General features: G+C 39.5%; 1 pseudogene; it reads right to left on the bottom strand.

Moving 5' to 3' along the window:
• Positions 1-209: 209 nt before the first annotated feature.
• LOC125099272 (uncharacterized) overlaps positions 210-20313 on the bottom strand; it is a 49557-nt pseudogene continuing 29453 nt past the window's right edge.

Here is a 20313-nt window from a genome sequence, read left to right as displayed (position 1 = left end):
GAGAACATTTTATCAAGCCCTTCAGGGATCCTTACAGCAGCTTGACTAGAAGTTCCTCACACAAGGGTGCCTGTGTGGCTCCATCAGTTTAGCTTCCGACTATTGATTTCGGGTCAGGTCATGATCACATGATCTGTGAAATCCAGCCCAACATCCGGTTCTGCACTTGAGTGGGATGCCTGTCTAGGAATCTCTCTCTCTCTCTGCCCCTCCCCCGCTTGCATGTGTGTGTGCCTTCTCCCTTTCTGTCTCTCAAAAGAAGAAGACAAAGTTGTAGTAGTAGTTGTAGTAGAAGTTATTTGCACAGCAGTTGATAATTAGACAACCCTGGTTTGGAATGGGAGCTCTGAAATTCACTAGCTGTGTGATCTTGGGGCAAGTTGTTTCCCCTCTCTGAACCTCAGTCATGTATGACACACTGGGTTCTCGGGACAATTAAGTGATCAATAAAATACTCTTAAAACCCTTAATTGCTTGGCATATAATCCCTTAATAAAATCAACTCTCAGTAGCAGTCGTATCAGCAATTTGATATTTTTATTTATTTTTATTTTATGCATAACATTGACAAATATTCTCTCACACTCCTACAGTTAGAGGGAATCTGTAGCATCAGTTAAATAATGGGGTGGATCTCAAGTAAAAGGAGCAATGGGTATGGCTTCAGGGGTAAGCACAGGAGCTTTCGTGCTCTGGTTGTGAGTGTTGGTGGCTGCTGGGAAAGAGAATCAGACCCGCAGGGGACCCGAGAACTTGGGGAGTCTGGCCAGTGCACCCTTGCTCCCTTCTTGGGCTTCTGGGGTTTCAGGGGAGCCTTGGGCCCTTGAGGGGATTTGGAGGCTATGCCCAGAACAGCAGGAGCAGGAGGCCCCCCGGAGACAGGCTGGACCTTGGGCCCAGAGTTGGCCAGCTTCTGTCTGAGGCAATGGTCTTCTGCCTGGAGCCTTGGGAACTCCCTCTCTGCCCACAGGACAGCCTTCTGGCTCTCCTCACTTCTGTTCTCCACCAGGAGGCGCTCCCTGTCATGCAAGGAGGAGATTTTCTGCCATTCTGGGTGCAGGTATTGGGCCATGTTCCTGTAGAGGCCCAAGTTCCAGTGGGCAGCATCTGCCTTCCTGCGCACCTTGGCAAGTTCATCTTCACTTGTAGGCAGTGTGCCTTCTCCTCTATCATCTTCCTCTCCAGGTTTTTGATGTGCTCTTCACACAGCTTAGGCTCTGCCTCGAGCTTCAGGCGCAACTTCTGAATCTCACTTCCCAGGAGGGTGTTTCAAAAGTGAAAAGATACTTGCTCAGCTTGGTGGATTGTTTTGTTTCTCGGGAGCTCTTCGTTCCTCGGACGTGCCTTCTGCAGTGCCCTGGACGGCTTTCCTTTGTTCACGGGGCTCCCGCCCGAGGGCACATGGACAGTGCACGACGAGCCAGTCTCCACCTCCCTCCTTGAGCCCCCACCTTCCAGATGATCTCTAAGCAGCTCTTGTAGGTGCATCACCTTCAGTAGGATCTGGCTGAGGGTGTGGCGTTGGCACTGGCCCTCACCGGTGGCCTGCCGCCGCACTCCTCCATCAGCAAGCTCTGGCCTGCCTGCCTCCCCTGCCTCTTCCTGCACTGTCTGTCCACAGCTGCAAATGTCCTGAACCGGCGGGTCTGCACTTCCTGCAGATCAGGGCTGTCCTTGAAGCCTTCTGGTATTTTCCTTGCAGGGGTTCTCCATCTTCCTGGGCTGCTCCAGAGAAGGGATTTTCATCAGTCAGCTGGTGAGGCACTTCAACAGCCTTTCCCGAACTCCCTTCAACAGTTGCATAGCGTTTTCCATGAAAAAAATACCTGGCACCTTGATTCAGGGCAGCCAGAGCAAGAATCTGTAATGGGAGAGGACTGGCTCCACAGGCTTGTGCGTCTGGTCTGGTCTTCTCCATGCCTTTCCCAGATACTTCATTCTGGGCACAATGCCCCTTTCTTCTTCTTAAGCTGAGTCCACTCTTTACTATGAACACCACTGCAGTGCACACCAGGATCTCCAGCGAAACCCAGAGACTTGGGCACATGTGTCAAACGTTCGTATATCACCAACCCAGCAGCCCACAGCTGCTCTATGATAGCCCATAGTGGCTCCAGAACTGTGTGGGGAGACATTTGGATGGCCACCAGCTGGCTCCAAAGAGCCTTGTGGCTTTGTCTCCGATCACCAGTGTCCTCTGGGCCACTAGTAACTGCTTGGAACCCCTAGGAGGGTTCCGTCTCCAATGCAAACCAGTGCCTATCAACAGGACCTGAAGGGAGTAGGGGTGGGGGAGGTGCACCTGAGTTTCGACTCAAATCAGTGCCTGGCACCAGGAGCTGACAGTACTTGGCGTAGAGGAGGTGAATTACTATATTGTAGACCCAAAACAAATGCAACCCTTTATATCAAGTTATTGCAATTAAAATAAAAAACATTTAAAAATCAAACTAGACATCAAAAGGAGAAAGATAACAAATATCCAAACACTTAGAAAGTAACATTCTAGATGATCAAAGGTAAAAGATAAAATCTCAATGCATTGAACTGAAGGAAAATGAAAATACAACATATTAAAATTTGTGGGACACAGCTACATCAATGGATAGCAACATTTATAGCACTCAATGCATCCATTAGAAATGAGGAGGAACATCTGGGTGGCTCAGTCAGTCAATCCAATTCCTGCTTTTGACTTGGGTCCTGATAAACCTTGGGGTTGTGAGACTGAACCTGCATTTGCTGGTGCTGGGCATGGAGGCTGCTTAATAATCCCTCTCTCTGCACCCCTTCCCTGTCTCTCTCTCTCTTTGCCTGTCTAAAAACAAAAGGAGTCTCAAAACAATAAGCTCTCAGCTTCAGAACCTAGAAAAAGAAGAGAAAATAAAACTAAAGAATAAAACCAAAAGAATCCTTCTACCCAATTTCAAGATATATAGGTAATCAAAAGTGTGTGGTGTTGGGAAGAGATAGACAATTGGAACAGAATAAAGATAGATAAGTAGAACAGAATCAAGGACCCAGTTAGACTTACACCAATATGTCCAATGGGGTTTTTACAATCTGAAAAGCAGTTCAATGGAGGAGTGACAAGTCATTTTTATGACTATTATATGCTGATCTCACTATAAAACATTGAGAATTTTATATAATGATTACTCTTTTAATATAATTCCCTAGACTTTATTTTTACCTGAGAGCTTTACCTCAGTGGTAGACATTTGATCGCTGTTTACCAAATTGTTTTAGCTTTTATTCTCCCTGGGCATGAACCTACACCACTTTTCTAAGTTTCTCTTGCAATAAAGAGTGGTCATGGAACTGAGTTGCATCTAAGGACATGCACACAAAAGTAAGGCAAAACGTGGAGTGTACAGGCCCATTTAAAACAAACAATCCCAAAACTCCAACACTCCTTCAAAATGACCGTTAAGGCCCCTGCACTGAAGGAGGGTGAGCCTCTCCCAGGTCTAAAAGCCTGGTGCCTCCAACATCCTCCACCAGTGACTGGTTTTACCTGAGAGAAAAAGTAGCTTCTAGAATGCAAGCCACTGTACTGAGGTTTAAATTTGTTAGAGCAGCTATTTTTAACCAATACAGTTTTCATTCTCATTGTTCTCAGCAAAAAGTCAATTATCCCATCCTGGTGGATTTCTACCTTCCTGAAAGGAAATATGTCAACACCTGGATTGCTTGATGAATAAGGTAGAGATAGATTTAAACTATTAGGCCATAAGAAATAAAGGCCATGACATGATAATTTTATGCTAGGTAGCATAATATCTTACACACAGAATAAAGGAAAGGGTCAGTAAGGAAAAGAATAAACAAATAGTTCATAAATAGATTTTCCCTTCTTTGCTCTATTGGTAAGACATAGTTCCTGGAAGTATGTAGCCTAAATGAGAAAGGAATCACCTGATTTCTGAAGGTCTATCTATGATTGTATGTAAAACCTCTCTGTAGTCCAACTACTTGAGCTTCAGTAGACTGCAGGACAAAACACATCATATTCCCTTTTTGACCCAAATATACATTTGGGCTTGGGGTAGGAAGAAAGGAAAGAGAAGCAGCCAAGAGGAAAGTCATCTAACTCAACATCTTTTCATTTTTACTTATAAGTTTTTGGATGATGTTTTTTAGCACACTAGATGCTAAAAATTTACAGTGCTAAAGATTAAAGAACAAAATCACTTACAATTTATCACTATTATCATCTGTTTACTAACAATATAATTACTCCTTTATTCATTCACTGAGCAAATATTTATTGAGCACCTACATGTGATGGGCACTCCAGGTATCCTGTTCCTATAGTACTTCTACTTTGATGGGGGGCCAGAATCAATATGGGAGGTAAAGAGAGTAATAATAAATGAACAAGTAAAATAGCATAATAATTTTAGAGAGTGATAAGTTCATGAAGAAAATTTCAAAAATTAAAAACACAGTTTATGGTAATAGGATGAGATTCTAAAAGAGTGTCACTGAAAACATGAGTCATGAATACTGCGACTCTTGTCATTTCATTCACTGCTGCCCATCCAGCACCTAGAAAGGTCCCTGGTATATACTAGGAATTAATAAATAATAGTTGAATGAGAATTGCAAGAGCAAAGATCCTAAATGCAGAGTCATCCGAGAGTGTTTAAGGAAGAGACAGAAAACCACAGGGGCACAGTGTAATGAGCTGGGTACAACATTATTTGCCAACTCACAGAGGAAGTCAGGGGCCCTATTATGTGGGGCCTTGTGGGCCATGGTAAGAGATCTGGACCATAGTAAGTAAGAGGTTCCAGACTTTTCTTTGAGTGTAATAGGATGCCAGTAGATGATTATAAGCAAGAGAATGCTTTGATCTTACATTTGTTTTAAAAGCTCTCCAGCTATTTCCTGGAGGCTGTGTCATAGGGATGGCGGACAAAAGCAGGAGCAAGGAAGGAGGAGTTGTAACTGGGAAGAAGGTGGGGATCTTGGAAGTGACAGAAGTGGTCTGATTAGCGATATATATTGGTGGAAGAATTCACAGGGCACCCAGAATGGTGAGGAACAACTGGGAGAATCTAGTTCAGTTTCATCCCACTCTAATTGGGGAAAAAAAAAAAAAAGAACATTGAAGTAGCTTAGCCAAATACCTATGTTTATTCATAATTCCCTCTTTTTCTCCTCACCCACATTTTGCATTAGAAATTCTTCAAGCTTTACTTCTCAGTCCCATTATCACTACTTTCTTCTTTGTTACTGATCTTCTCAGGAAACTGGTGCTCTCTTGAAATGATTCTCATGATTGTATACACTGAGCTTTACACATACATTTTCAACCTCTTGCTGGGTGTTCCCCTGTGGATGTCTTATAACAAACCTGACAAAAACCCTTTATCCTCTCCCACCCTGCTCCTTCTCCTGAATAGTCACCCCTGTCAACCAGACAGAAATCTCACAGTAACCTGATCTTGCTCTTCACTCCTCATCTCCCACATCCAGCAGTTTTCAAACAGGCTGCTTCAGCTTCCCAAAGTCTCCCAGATGGGCCACTGTCATCACGCCCTAGAACATAGCCATCATCCTCCTACTACAGGGAAAGGCAGGGGCTGCCTGATGGACGGGGCTCCCCCAGTGTCTCCAATGTCTCCACTCCACATTCCACATTGCTGCACCTAAGCATTCTGAAAGCCATGTTCTGGCCACTTTTCTGCTTAAAAGTGTCCATCTCCTCATCTCTTTCAGAATAAACCCAACATATTACAGCCAGAGAATTAATATCTTGTGGGATCAGATGTACCTACCTCTCCCACCACACCCTTCCTCTCCAGTATATTCATTTGTGAATTAGACTGTCTTGCCTCGTGAGAGTTTATGCTAGTTCCTAAGAGGCCACCATGAGCTATGCCACTCCCATGCCTCAGGGAAGGACATCCTTCTTCCCTTCTGCCCTGTGAGAGTTCTACTCATTCTACAATGCCTTACATGAGGCCCTTTCCATCATAATGCAGCCCCAAAGACTCCAATTAGAACTTGCCATGTCTTCCTCCACTATCCCAGGTAAATACTTACCTGTATTTATAATTTTTGCCTGTTTTGTAGCCATTCACATTAAAATTAGCAAATATATCACCATAAACCCGTACTCCACAAAATTCCCAGAACTGCAGTTCTATATATATTAGGTACTTGAAATGTTAAAAATACATAAGCATCCTATAATGTAGACATTTACTATAAGCCAGATTGATTAACGGAGTCAAGATGTTTCCAACTGGTGGTCAAAGAGAATAACTTAGTAATTAACAAAATAATTACCATGGTGGATGATTCCATTTTCAAATAATGCTTGTCCTAAGTGTACACCTTCCTCAGGCCTGTGAATCTCTCCAATTTCCAAGAGCCATGACACAAATTCACTGCAATAGAAATCCAGTGAAATAGTTAAAAGAGTTTTCCCACCCCTGCCTCCCCAAGAAGTCTATTTCTTTTTTTTTAATTATTTTTTTATTTTTTCAGCATAACAGTATTCATTATTTTTGCACCACACCCAGTGCTCCATGCAATCCGTGCCCTCTACAATACCCACCACCTGGTGCCCCCAACCTCCCACCCCCCACCCCTTCAAAATTCTCAGATCGTTTTTCAGAGTCCATAGTCTCTCATGGTTCACCTCCCCTTCCAATTTCCCTCAACTCCCTTCTCCTCTCCATCTCCCCTTGTCCTCCATGCTATTTGTTATGCTCCACAAATAAGTGAAACCATATGATAATTGACTCTCTCTGCTTGACTTATTTCACTCAGCATAATCTCTTCCAGAAGTCTATTTCTGTCATGCTTTCATCAGGCAGCCTTAGAAGGAGCCTCAGATATAAAGAAATATTTGCAGTGCATTTAAGCTTGCATTTTTTCCACATATGCAAAGCCCCAAATTATTTAAATTTTTCTCTATCCTAGAAAACCCATGTCCGTTCATTCATGCTTACCTAAACCCTATATATAATACCTATTCAACTTACTGAGACCTCTAATAAATACAAAAGGGAAATTTTTAGAGTAGTTTTAACTGTAAAGAGAATGCAACAAGATCCTAAAGATAGCAAACAGACAAAATAAACAGAATAATAATGACTTAATATAAGAGACAGACTGGAATATGGCTTTCCAGGCACAGAAAACCAGTGTGTTTGAACTCTAAGAAAGTAAACCCAAAAAAACTGCACACACCATATGGTAGATGGAATTCTAAACGTGTTCTCTTACCCCACTATCAAGAATCCCATCCCTTGGTTTTGTAACCAAATCCTAATCTAGGTAGTGGTATGAATGGACTTTGTATACGAAACTAAAATTCCAAGTCAGTTGACCTCAAAATATTTAAATTATTCAAGTGAGCTTGACCCAGTCAGTAGAGCACTTTGAAGCAGAGAGTTTTCTCAGGCTGGTGGCACAAGACTAAGAGAAAAATTAAAAGCACAAGAAAGATTCAGTGAGCCACTGCTGCCTTTGAAGATAGAGGGGCCATGTACCAAGGAACACAGGCAGCTTCTGAGAGTGGTCCTGGCCAACAGCCAGCACAGAAGTAGGACTTACTCTTATAATCACGGGGGACTGAATTCTGTCAACAACCTGAATGTGCTTGCAAGTGAATTTTTCCTCAGACCCTTAAGATAAGGCCCAGCCACAGCTCAGCCCTTGATTTTGGCCTTGAGAGACCCTAAGCAGACAGCCCAGCATTGCTCACCTCAACTTTCTGACGTATAGAATTATGAGCTAATGAATAGATGTTGTTTCAAGGCACTAGGTGTGTTGTTATTTATTCTGCAGCAATATAAAATCAGTACACACCAATAGTTTTATTATACTGTTTTCAAATTTTGAAGTTATTTAGTGGGGCACATGGGTGGCTCAGTTGGTTGGTTTTGGCTCAGGTCATGATCTTGGGGTCCTGGGATCAGTCACACCTCCAACTCTCTGCTCGGCAGGGAGTCTGCTTCTCCCTCTCCCTCTGCCCCTCCCGATGCTTGTGTTCTCTCTCTCTCCTCTCAGATAATAAAGAAAACCTTTAAAAATAAATAAATAAGGTTTTTAATAAATTCATTCTTGTATTTAAATGTCATCTGGGGGGTGGGGGTGGAGGGATCTAGGTGGCTTAGTCACTTAAGCATCTGCCTTTGGCTCAGGTCATGTTTCTGGAGTCTGGGAATTGAGCCCCACATTGGGTTCCTGGCTCATTGGGACATCTGTTTCTCCCTTTGACCCTCCCACCTGTTGTGCTCTCTCTCTCTCTGACTCTCCCTCTCTCTCAAATAAATAAAGAAAATCTTTAAGAAAGAATAAACTCATCCAAAAGGAAAATTCCAGCACAAAACCACCCATCAGAACTGTCTACCACATCCATCTGCTGTGGCTGTGAAAGGCCAGGGAGGATGAACAAACCACATCTTTTACCATGTTGGGGTGGGGAGAGGAGCCCCGCATCACAGATAAGTAGGATGATATTTTATAACACAGGAGAGCAACAGCTCGGTACTGTTTTTTTTTTTTTTTTTTTTTTTTTGGCCATGTGGTATCAGTAAGAGAACACTAAATAGAGAAACATTTTACAATAAAATATTTTATTATAGACATTGCTGCTATAAACATTCGGATGCACGTGCCCCTTCGGATCACTACGTTTGTATCTTTAGGGTAAATACCCAGCAGTGCAATTGCTGGGTCATAGGGTAGTTCTATTTTCAACATTTTGAGGAACCTCCATGCTGTTTTCCAGAGCAGTTGCACCAGCTTGCATTCCCACCAACAGTGTAGGAGGGTTCCCCTTTCTCCGCATCCTCGCCAGCATCTGTCATTTCCTGACTTGTTAATTTTAACCATTCTGACTGGTGTGAGGTGATATCTCATTGTGGTTTTGATTTGTATTTCCCTGATGCCGAGTGATGTGGAGCACTTTTTCATGTGTCTGTTGGCCATCTGGATGTCTTCTTTGCAGAAATGTCTGTTCATGTCCTCTGCCCATTTCTTGATTGGATTATTTGTTCTTTGGGTGTTGAGTTTGCTAAGTTCTTTATAGATTTTGGACACTAGCCCTTTATCTGATATGTTGTTTGCAAATATCTTCTCCCATTCTGTCAGTTGTCTTTTGGTTTTGTTCACTGTTTCCTTTGCTGTGCAAAAGCTTTTGATCTTGATAAAATCCCAATAGTTCATTTTTGCCCTTGCTTCCCTTGCTTTTGGCGATGTTCCTAGGAAGATGTTGCTGCAGCTGAGGTCGAAGAGGTTGTTGCCTGTGTTCTCCTCAAGGATTTTGATGGATTCTTTTCTCACATTGAGATCCTTCATCCATTTTGAGTCTATTTTCGTGTGTGGTGTAAGGAAATGATCCAATTTCATTTTTCTGCATGTGGCTGTCCAATTTTCCCAACACCATTTATTGAAGAGGCTGTCTTTTTTCCATTGGACATTCTTTCCTGCTCTGTCAAAGATTAGTTGACCATAGAGTTGAGGGTCTATTTCTGGGCTCTCTATTCTGTTTCATTGATCTATGTGTCTGTTTTTGTGCCAAACTATGGAAAGAACCTAGATGTCCATCAACAGACGAATGGATAAAGAAGATGTGGTATATATACACAATGGAATACTATGCAGCCATCAAAAGAAATGAAATCTTGCCATTTGCGACAACGTGGATGGAACTAGAGGGTATCATGCTTAGCGAAATAAGTCAATCGGAGAAAGACAACTATCATATGATCTCCCTGATATGAGGGATAGGAGATGCAACATGGGGGGTTAAGGGGGTAGGAGAAGAGTAAATGAAACAAGATGGAATTGGGATGGAGACAAACCATAAGTGACTCTTAATCTCACAAAACAAACTGAGGGTTGATGGGGGGAGGGGGGTTGGATTATGGACACTGGGGAGGGTATGTGCTATGGTGAGTGCTGTGAAGTGTGTAAACCTGGTGATTCATAGACCTGTACCCCTGGGGATAAAAATATGTTATATGTTTATAAAAAATAAAATTAATAAAAAATTAAAAAAATTTTATTATTCTCATGTTATAAAAATATAACATTTGAACTTCTACATAAAGTAATGGATACATTTTAGAATGGTTTCAACTTTGCACAGAGGTCAGAGAAGCCAAGCTATAGAAGGTGTCAGGAAATTACTTTTCCATTTATTTCAAAACCAAAAGCAACACCTATGGCTAAAGTCAAATAACCGAGGGGCATAGAATTCTAAAAATGGATATTTAGTCTAAAAAGTACATTTTAAGGCAGAAGAAGTTGTTAAAGCCATCCAAAAGAAAGAAAATTTAAAAAGAAGTAAAACTTCAGTTTTTTCTTCAACAGCACAAAAATACTAATACCAACTCCAGGGATGCCTGGGTAGCTCAGTCAGTTAAGCATCTGCCTTTGGCTCAGGTCATGATCTCAGGGTCCTGGGATCAAGCAGCAAATCAGGCTCTGCACTCAGCATGGAGTCTGCTTGTCCCTTTCCCTCTGCTCCTCTCTCTCTCTCTCAAATAAATAAGTAAAATCTTGGAAAAAAAAGTGTATCAACTCCACAGTGCTGTCACAGAATTAAATGAGCTGATGAATGTCAGGAGCTCAGCACAGTGTCTGGCACATTTTGAGCACTTATGAAACGTCAGTGGTTGACAAATGGGTTGAGCTGGTTGGTATGTAGTGAAAGCATCATTCTCTGTTCTGATGTCAGCAGATTCCTGAATTTGCCAAATTAAAATGAGGAAAAGAACACACTGTAAGTATTGCTATTAATTAGGAGCATAGGGGAAGGAAAGAAAAGGGGTGAGAAAGGAAGTGAATGGGTGGCTTTATCACGGGACCTACATAAATCACAAGATTTCTGTCATTTTTATTTTCAGTCTTCTAACTACAAAATTTTTTACTAGAATTTTTATTTTTTACAATGGAGGAGGAATTACCATTTGTCAGTAACAGAATAATTTTTATTAAGAAAAGAGCCTGTTAACATAAACAAATTAATAGAACATGCTTGTTTGCTTGCTTTGCTTTCTTCCTTTTTCCCTTCCTTCTTTTCCTCCTTCCTTTTTCACTTCAGATTTATCTATATGCATAGCTATTCTGAAAAAATAAAGGTTCAACTTGATGAAACATTTATTTTACCTTTGAAATGATTTGCTATGCTATTTGAATTGATTGCTAGATTCAACAAAACTTAAAGAAATCAGCTATGTATTCATAATCTTTGTTTTAAATTTTTCTAATAGGCTCTCTATCCCAGATCAATCAAAGGAGTTAAGTATTTGAAATGCTTTGGAAATTCTCAAAGAAATGTGTACTATGGATATTTTAATAAAGAAGTAGAAGCTTTGGATGTTCTTCAAGGAGAAATTTCTGAAGGTGGAATAAAGGGTTCTTTGTGTCCTGAAATTTCATCAGTAATGAGATACTTTGCTCCTAAATCTCTGGGGAAAAGGAATAAACACTGCTTTTTGTCTTATCAGTTATTTGGTAAAGAAATTAGTAGTAACACAAGCATTTCTATTTCCTAGCTGAATTGCAGAAATGTGCTTAATTGCAGATAAACTTCACATAACTGAGTATTGCCAGATCAAATACCTTTTGCAAATCTTGCTAAAAACATGAAGCAATTTTGAGCCAGTCCTCCTCATATGAACACACTCCTTACTGGGCTGCATTATATTCAATGGCATTGTAACAATTTTAAAATGTTAATGTATTTTATCAGAGTGCTTTATTCTATAATTAGGATACTAACATATTTGGTCTAGAAATTTTCAATGTACTGTTAAAGATATAACTGTTGAAGGCCCTACAGCACTGCATTGTACTACTGAAGTCTGTCTCTTACAGGAAAACTCCATAACGATGTTTTCAAAGTAGGAAGAATAAGGTGCAAATAAAACTGAACAAATTTTAAAGCAAATGAAATTATTTGTGTAGACTGAACATTTGCATGCCTCCCAGATTCATATGTTGAATCCTAACACTCAACTCCTAATGGTATTAGGAGGTAAGGCGTGTGGGAGGTGATTAGGTCCTGAGGCTAGAGTCCTCATGAATGGGATTGGGATTAATGGCCTTATAAATAAGACACAGAGAGATCTCTTGCCCCTCTACCATATGAGGACACAGTGAGAAAATGGCCATCTATGAACCGGGAAATTGCTGTCACGAGACACTGAATCTGGGACTCCTGGCCTCCAGAAGAATGAGCTACAAATTTTTGTCATTTATAAGCCACCCAGTCTGTGGTATTTTGTTATTGTGGCCTCGACAGACTAAGATACTATTTAAAAGACATTGTGGGCCACAATATATTTTACTAACTATTCAACGTTTTTCTTTTCTTTTAGTAATAATATTAGAAGTATTCAAAATGTATTTTAGGGGTGCTTGGGTGGCTCAGTTGGTTAAGCATCTGCCTTTGGCTCAGGTCATGATCCCAGGGTCCTGGGATCGGTCCCGCATCGGGCTCCCTGCTCAGTGGGAAGCCTGCTTCTCCCTCTCCCTCTGCCTGCTGTTCCTGCTGCTTGTGCTCTCTCTCACTTTTGCTGTGTTAAATAAATAAAATCTTTAAAAAAAAGTATTTTATCATGAGTCTTACATCACATGGGAAATCTAAGTGAACATCATATGCCTTTTTCCTTTCTCATAACTTCTGCCCATTATCTGCTTTCTTGCTAAGTTAGAATCTTCATAAAGTATAACAGTGCCCAATTCATACACCCACCTTTTCACTGTTCTCTTTCTTTCAAAATAGCTTCAAACCATTCATGTTTCTCCTCGAGTGTTTTTGCCATACACACAAACCATTTATTTTTCGCTGTGTTATGTATCTTACATCCATTGACAACAATGTGGCCACTGCTGTGGAAGTCAGCTGGAAATTAACAGGTAAAGTTGAACAACAAATATAATATTATATCAATATAACCACTCAATTCATAACAGTTCCAAGATCACTGAATTCTTAAAAGTATCTTTGTTTTATATGTGTAAATGAAGAACATAAAAACCAAAAAATTATGTGTTTATATTTTAAATGCAGTCAGTACTCAGGAATGGAACATTCTAACTCATAGCATTATTATATTACATGAAATCGAACATCTGAACTAATTAACATTCCTTTCCTCTATGTCCAAAAATGTTAAAGTCCCGGGGCGCCTGGGTGGCTTGGTGGGTTAACCCTCTGCCTTCGGCTCAGGTCATGATCTCAGGGTCCTGGGATCGAGCCCCGCATGGGGATCTCTGTTCAGTGGGGAGTCTGCTTCCCCCTCTCTCTGCCTGCTTCTCTGCCTAATTGTGATCTCTCTCTCTGTCAAATGAATAAATAAAATATTTTTTTAAAAATGTTAAAATCCCTAGAGTAATAAAAGAAGAACTTTTAAAAGAATTTTCATCTCAATAATCAAATATCCAAAGTGTCACATTCATTTTGTCTTTTTAATATTCCTTTGAAATATTATTCTAGGTTTCAAAAGCAAACAATACAGCCACAGGACAATTCTCAGCTGTTGAATGAACCCTACAATAAGAATCAGAACAAATGAAGGGAACATACCAAGAGTACATTTACCTAATCTTCAATAAATGGAAAGATACAAATGTCAATCCATTATCATTGCTCATGGTTGAAAAATACACACTCTGTAAAACCACATCATTCCATATAACTGCCATGAATAGAAACAAAAAAAAAATTGAGTGTGAATTCACATTGTCTTTTACTAGGTCTCACCATAATTTTGGCTACACTGTCATGCTGGATTTGAAAATGTCAACAGGAAACCCTCTATGGCAGTTTTCTGCCTAATAGCAGCAACAGGTAGAGAATAATGATGTTACTTGTATCCAGCCTTTACTGGCATGACAGCCTGCAAAGCAAAGATCCAGAATGAAAAAACATATGACAAAGACCGAGTCAGCACCTGCACCAATTTAAATTGACAATTTTCATTCATCTCCTGGAGAGTCACTAAACAGTAATGGTGGGTAGATAGGAGGTGAGCCACAAAATATTAAGGGTGGTTTAGAGAAATGATTTTGTTGCACTGTGCTATTTTTTGTTTCTTTAGGTTTTCTCAAATGGCCTATTTTATTTGGTGAGTTCTAAGTAGAAGCAGGCATGGTTGGCACTCATTCTCCCAAAATCTTGTCCCCATTATCTTTTTAGCTCCCAAATCACAATACAGTATCTTTGATCAGATTAATTATTCCAAAAACACACTTTCAAATGATTCTGTATAGTTCAGAGTCTTTAAAAATTCCAAATTATCTTTGAGTCAGAATATTAGATGTTAGACTATTATACAAACACACACACACACACACACACACACACACGTATACACATATGCCATAATCCCATTAATAATAACAATTTCTGATAAAACAGGGAACCAAACTATCCAAAGATTTCCCCCATCAGGAAATAATACTCTGTTTTTAAAAGGAATTTTTACCTTTTCCTTCTTACCCTTACATATATAATTCATATTTGTATCCTATACAAAGTAGCAGCACCTAGTAATACATGTCAGATAGGTATCAATGGCTTTAAAGCCTTGTTACCTCCTACAAAAAATCACTAAGTGAGAAATGATAAATTGGTGGGGAAAAAAGATCAAATTGTACATGTCTACACACCCTCCTCCACAAATGTGTCACCTTACAGGGCCAGTATCACAAACAAGCATCGGTTTTTCAGACTCGGGATCCCCCTTTCCACAATCAGACAGAGATTAGCTGAGTGAAGCCAGCACTGCTGCTTAAAAGATCCCACAGTCCCAGTAGTGCTACTCCCCTTTTAATCATACTCCAGGTAAAGAAAATCACAAGAACCACACACAACCTGCAGTGATAAAATATTGGACTTACTTTAGAATGAACGTAATGTATTCTTCCCATAGAATAACCAAGGAACACAAGTTCCTGTACCAGGCTGATGCTCTTGACCCTGCATACCGAATGTCCTGGGCCAGTCACCCTTGTAAGCTGGGTCTTCCTTCCTTCCCTTCCTCCCTGGATTATTTGATCCTGACCTTGCTCTCTCCACACCCTGCTGACTCTTCCTTCAATATTTCATCAGGCCATTCCTTACTTCAAAAGCCTTTGGTAGCTCACCACTGAACCAAGTGAAAACATGGAAGCTTGCTTTTGTGCTTCTCCTTAAACTGACTCCACCCTATTGAACAATGCCATTTTCCACTGCGTTCTTCTGTGGCCCTGCCACCCTTTGTGGCTTTCCTCCTTGTCCTGTGAATACTTACCTGTTCTGCAGGCTGATGCTCCCATCAAGCTACCCAGCTCTGCTCTCTGCCTCAAGCAACTCTTTCTTCCCTTTACAGTGTACCCAGATCCTTCCTGAAGCCTTGCCTGACCATTACAACCTGTGCATTCAGACTTCCATTGGAAAATAAATGATAAAACTCAGAACTAGACAAGTCAGGGTGCCTCAGTGGCAGTGGTTTAAGCCACTGCCTTCAGTTCAGGTTGTGATCTCAGAGTCCTGGGATTGAGCCCTGCATCAGGCTCTCTGCTCTGCAGGGAGCCTGCTTCCCTCTCTCTCTCTTTGCCTGCCTCTCTGCCTATTTGTGATCTCTCTCTGCCCAATAAATAAATAATATTTAAAAAAAAGAACTAGACAAGTCAGCATGAGATTGCATGTGGCCATTGCTTCATGAACAGAAAGCAAGACTGCTAACTGACTGTTAAAAATCTGCCAAGTCAAGTAATAGGTTAATTGCTGCACTAATATAATATTTTGAAAGAATAGGTTATATCACCTAATAATTTAAAGTGGAAAGACAGGGGATGCCTGGGGGGCTCAGTTGGTTAGGTGTCTACAGTCGGCTCAGGTCATGATCCCGGAGTTCTGGGATCCAGCCCCACATCAGGCTCCCTGCCCAGAGGGGAGTCTGCTTCTCCTTCTGCCACTCACCCTGCTCATTTTTTCTCCCTCCCTCCCTCTCTCTCTCTCTCTCACTTGCTCTCTCAAATAAATAGATAAAATCTTTATAAATAAATAAATAAATAAATAAATAAATTGAAAGGATAATGTTCCTTTTTAAAGTTTATGTGCTAGCCACTTTCTATCACTAATTTTAAAAATCATAAATAATTTTAAACATATGTATAAACATGAATGGTTATATACATACAACAGGCCTCAAAATGTATAAATATCACAATGATATCAGTTACCAAATTACCACTTATTTCAAAATAAGAATTAGTGATATAAAAATGGCTTCATAATTTCAATCACAGCACATTTTTTAATAACTTCATTCTAAAAAATAAATTTGAATTCAACTTATTTATTAAGAACAGTAACATACAGAGCATGGAAGGGGTGTGTGAGTGGCTCAATTGGTTAAGCATCTGCCTTCAGCTCAGGTCATGATCCAAGTCCTGGGATCCAGCCCCATTAGCCCACGTCAGGCTCCCTGCTCAGTAGGGAGTCTGTGTCTCCCTCTGCCCCTCTCCTCCATGCTCTCTCTCTCCCTCTCTCTTTCTCTAATAAATGATATCCTAAAACAAACAAAACATGGAAAAGCCCAACAGTGCCTTTCCTTAGTAGAAATTTAAAAATACTTTCTAATGAAAGAATAATTTATTAATGCCATATGCAGGAATTTGCAGACTTCAATGGATCTAAAATATAATTCTACAGGAAGTGTTAAAAAGGAATGGAATTAAAATTGCCATTCATTAAGTGCAGAATATCCAAACTGAATAGTCTCCAAATGTTTTTTCCAAAAAGAGAAAAATCCAAGGGGCAGCCCTGAACAACTCACTAATTACTTTGAAGCTATACAGTTTGCAAATTCCTCACTCTTAATTCAGCATAGTTTTACATAATGAGATGAGGTTTTTCTAAAACTGATACTACTATAACTCTCAGTGGAAATACTGGTATCTTTTCAATAGCGTGAGTTTTAATGAGATGGAAGCTAGCTAGCCAAGTACTGTATACTCAAGCTAGGAAACAGAAGTAACTGTCAAAAATATTATTCAAAACATCAAGAAACTGATATCTAAACAATGTATTTAACCCTTATCCTGATGATCAATGGTGTGAATGCATAAATTTCTAAGAGAAATTTTAAAAATCACAATTGACTCACATTATGAAAAATCAATGCTGAAAAAAATTACTTTTTGGAATAAATCTTTGATTCTATCAAATAACGTAAGAAGATTTTCTGGCACCAAAAATCATTTGACATTATTTATGGCAAAAAAATTTTTTTTCTAAAGGTTGTAAGAGATTTTTCCTTTTAAAACTAGAAGTAACTCCACTGACCTTTTTTCAATTCCCAAGAACACTCCTTTAAATTAGTAACATTGAAAATTTAAGTGTATCAGAAAGGAACTAATATATCTTGGTAGTCTTCTCAACATTGTAAAGTTATGCTACTTTTTTATTAAGAAAGTATTCAATAATGCTTATACTACAGTAGTATGGTTGTTAAGGTAATTATGGTTTGTCTATTTTGTTGATGATTAACAATAAATATATGTTATGTGGATGATAAGACATGAAGAGAAAGATGACTACAATTCAAAAAATGATTCTACTTAATTGAAAAGAGGATACAAAACTATAGAGTTCATGTTTTTAAGCATTTTAAAAATCTATGCATAAAAAGAAAATGGAAATATTTTTAAATTCTCATTTACTTTTTTTTTTCATTTACTTCTTTTTAGGTGATGATATTATCTAGTATTTTCAAATTATTTCTCTGTTATTTCCAAATTTTTTCTAATAATCAAAATTTAATTTAAAAAACTCAATGTGTTTAATATCTTTAAATGATCTAAAATATTTATATTGAAAATGACAGCTGAAATATTTCATTAAAAAAAGACCTCAATGCGAGACAGGAATCCATCAGAATACTAGAGGAGAACATAGGCAGTAACCTCTTCAATATCCATCACAGCAACTTCTTTCAAGATATGTCTCCGAAGGCAAAGGAAACAAAAGCGAAGATGAACTTTTGGGACTTCATCAAGATCAAAAGCTTCTGCACAGCAAAGGAAACAGTCAAGAAAACAAAGAGGCAACCCACAGAATGGGAGAAGATATTTGCAAATGACACTACAGACAAAAGATTGATATCCAGGATCTATAAAGAACTCCTCAATCTCAACACACACAAAAGAGATAATCATGTCAAAAAATGGGCAGAAGATATGAACAGACACTTCTCCAATGAAGACATACAAATGGCTATCAGACACATGAAAAAATGTTCATCATCACTAGCCATCAGGGAGATTAAAATTAAAACCACATTGAGATACCACCTTACACCAGTCAGAATTGCCAAAATTAGCAAGACAGGAAACAACATGTGTTGGAGAAAATGTGGAGAAAGGGGAACCCTCTTCCACTTTTGGTGGGAATGCAAGTTGGTGCAGCCTCTTTGGAGAACAGTGTGGAGATTCCTCAAGAAATTAAAAATAGAGCTTCCCTATGACCCTGCCAATGCACTACTGGGTATTTACCCCAAAGATACAGATGTAGTGAAAAGAAGGGCCACCTGTACCGCAATGTTTATAGCAGCAATGGCTACGGTCACCAAACTGTGGAAAGAACAAAGATGCCCTTCAACAGATGAATGGATAAGGAAGATGTGGTCCATATACACTATGGAGTATTATGCCTCCATCAGAAAGGATGAATACCCAACTTTTGTAGCAACATGGACGGGACTGGAAGAGATTATGCTGAGTGAAATAAGTCAAGCAGAGAGAGTCAATTATTGTATGGTTTCACTTATTTGTGGAGCATAACAAATAGCATGGAGGACATGGGGAGTTAGGAGAAGGGAGTTGGGGGAAATTGGAAGGGGAGGTAAACAATGAGAGACAATGACTCTGAAAAACAACCCGAGGGTTTTGAAGAGGTGGGGGGGTGGGAAGTTGGGGGAACCAGGTGGTGGGTATTAGGGAGGGCACAGATTGCATGGAGCACTGGGTGTGTTGCAAAAACAATGAATACTGTTACACTGAAAAGAAATAAAAAATTTTAAAAAATCAATTCACACTAAAGAACACCATAAAGAATAAAAAATTTCCATCTTATTCAATCAAATTTGACCATTGTATTGAAATTTGTGGTTTGCCTAACACTGCACTACAGATCACATTTTCTAAAGGTCACCATTTTGCCCTCTCTCCAACTACACAAATAGACTAGTTCTTAAGAGAGAATATAAATGACCTGTTGTTACTTTCCTGAATGAATTTCTAAGCATATATGATGAAAATTACCAAGGAAGTTAACTGCAGAAAGTTCAACAGCTTTCCTAATTAGGTCTTAAGTTGGATACTTTTTTTTTTAATATTTATTTATTTGACAGAGAGAAATCACAAGTAGGCAGAGAGGCAGGCAGAGAGAGAGGAGGAAGCAGGCTCCCTGCTGAGCAGAAAGCCCGATGTGGGGCCCAAACCCAGGACCTGGGATCATGACCTGAGCCGAAGGCAGCGGCTTAACCCACTGAGCCACCCAGGCGCCCCTTAAGTTGGATACTTTTTATGCATCATGTTCAAACTAATATCTCAGAAAGAATCTTCAAAGAATAATTAAATTAGAATTAACCAAAATGAGAGTTGGGCCTAGAGAATGATGGAATAGAAATTTGGAGACAAACTCAATGGCTACCATCTTCCTTCAACATAAGCAGTAATGGATAACATGGATATATTAAAACAAATAAATTTTCACATTTCTACATGTCATATCATTATTGCATTAATTTTTTGTATTCTAAGATATAACTGATGCAGTTCAATTTATAAAACATTATCAGTAAAAGTATAATCAAGTTTATTTTTCAAAAGATTTAAATAGTTACACTGGCTAAAAGCTTAGTCTCATTCCAAACACAATTATTTCTTCTGCAAGTTTTGAGCTAAATCACTGTGATCAGTGTCTGATGGAGTCCTTTACTTAGAAAAGTATTTTACTTATACCTAGAGTATGCAAAAATACCTAGTATTTTTATAATATATTCAAATAGACGGGGGAACATTTAAACTTTTTTTTCCATTTTTTAAATTTATTTTCAACATATCAGTATTCATTGTTTTTGTCCCATACCCAGTGTTCCATGCAATCTGTGCCCTCTCCATTACCTACCACCTGGTTCCCCCAACCTCCCACCCCCCCACCTCTTCAAACCCTTCAGATTGTTTTTCAGAGTCCATTTAAACATTTCATCAAAAGTTTTAAGCATGGGGGTGCCTGGGTGGCTCAGAGGTTTAAAGCCTCTGCCTTCAGCTCAGGTCATGATCCCA

Source organism: Lutra lutra, chromosome 4 (assembly GCF_902655055.1).
Source record: "Lutra lutra chromosome 4, mLutLut1.2, whole genome shotgun sequence".
NCBI lineage: Eukaryota > Metazoa > Chordata > Mammalia > Carnivora > Mustelidae > Lutra > Lutra lutra.
Note: the sequence above shows the minus strand (reverse complement) of the source record. Positions and strands in the feature narration are given on the sequence as shown.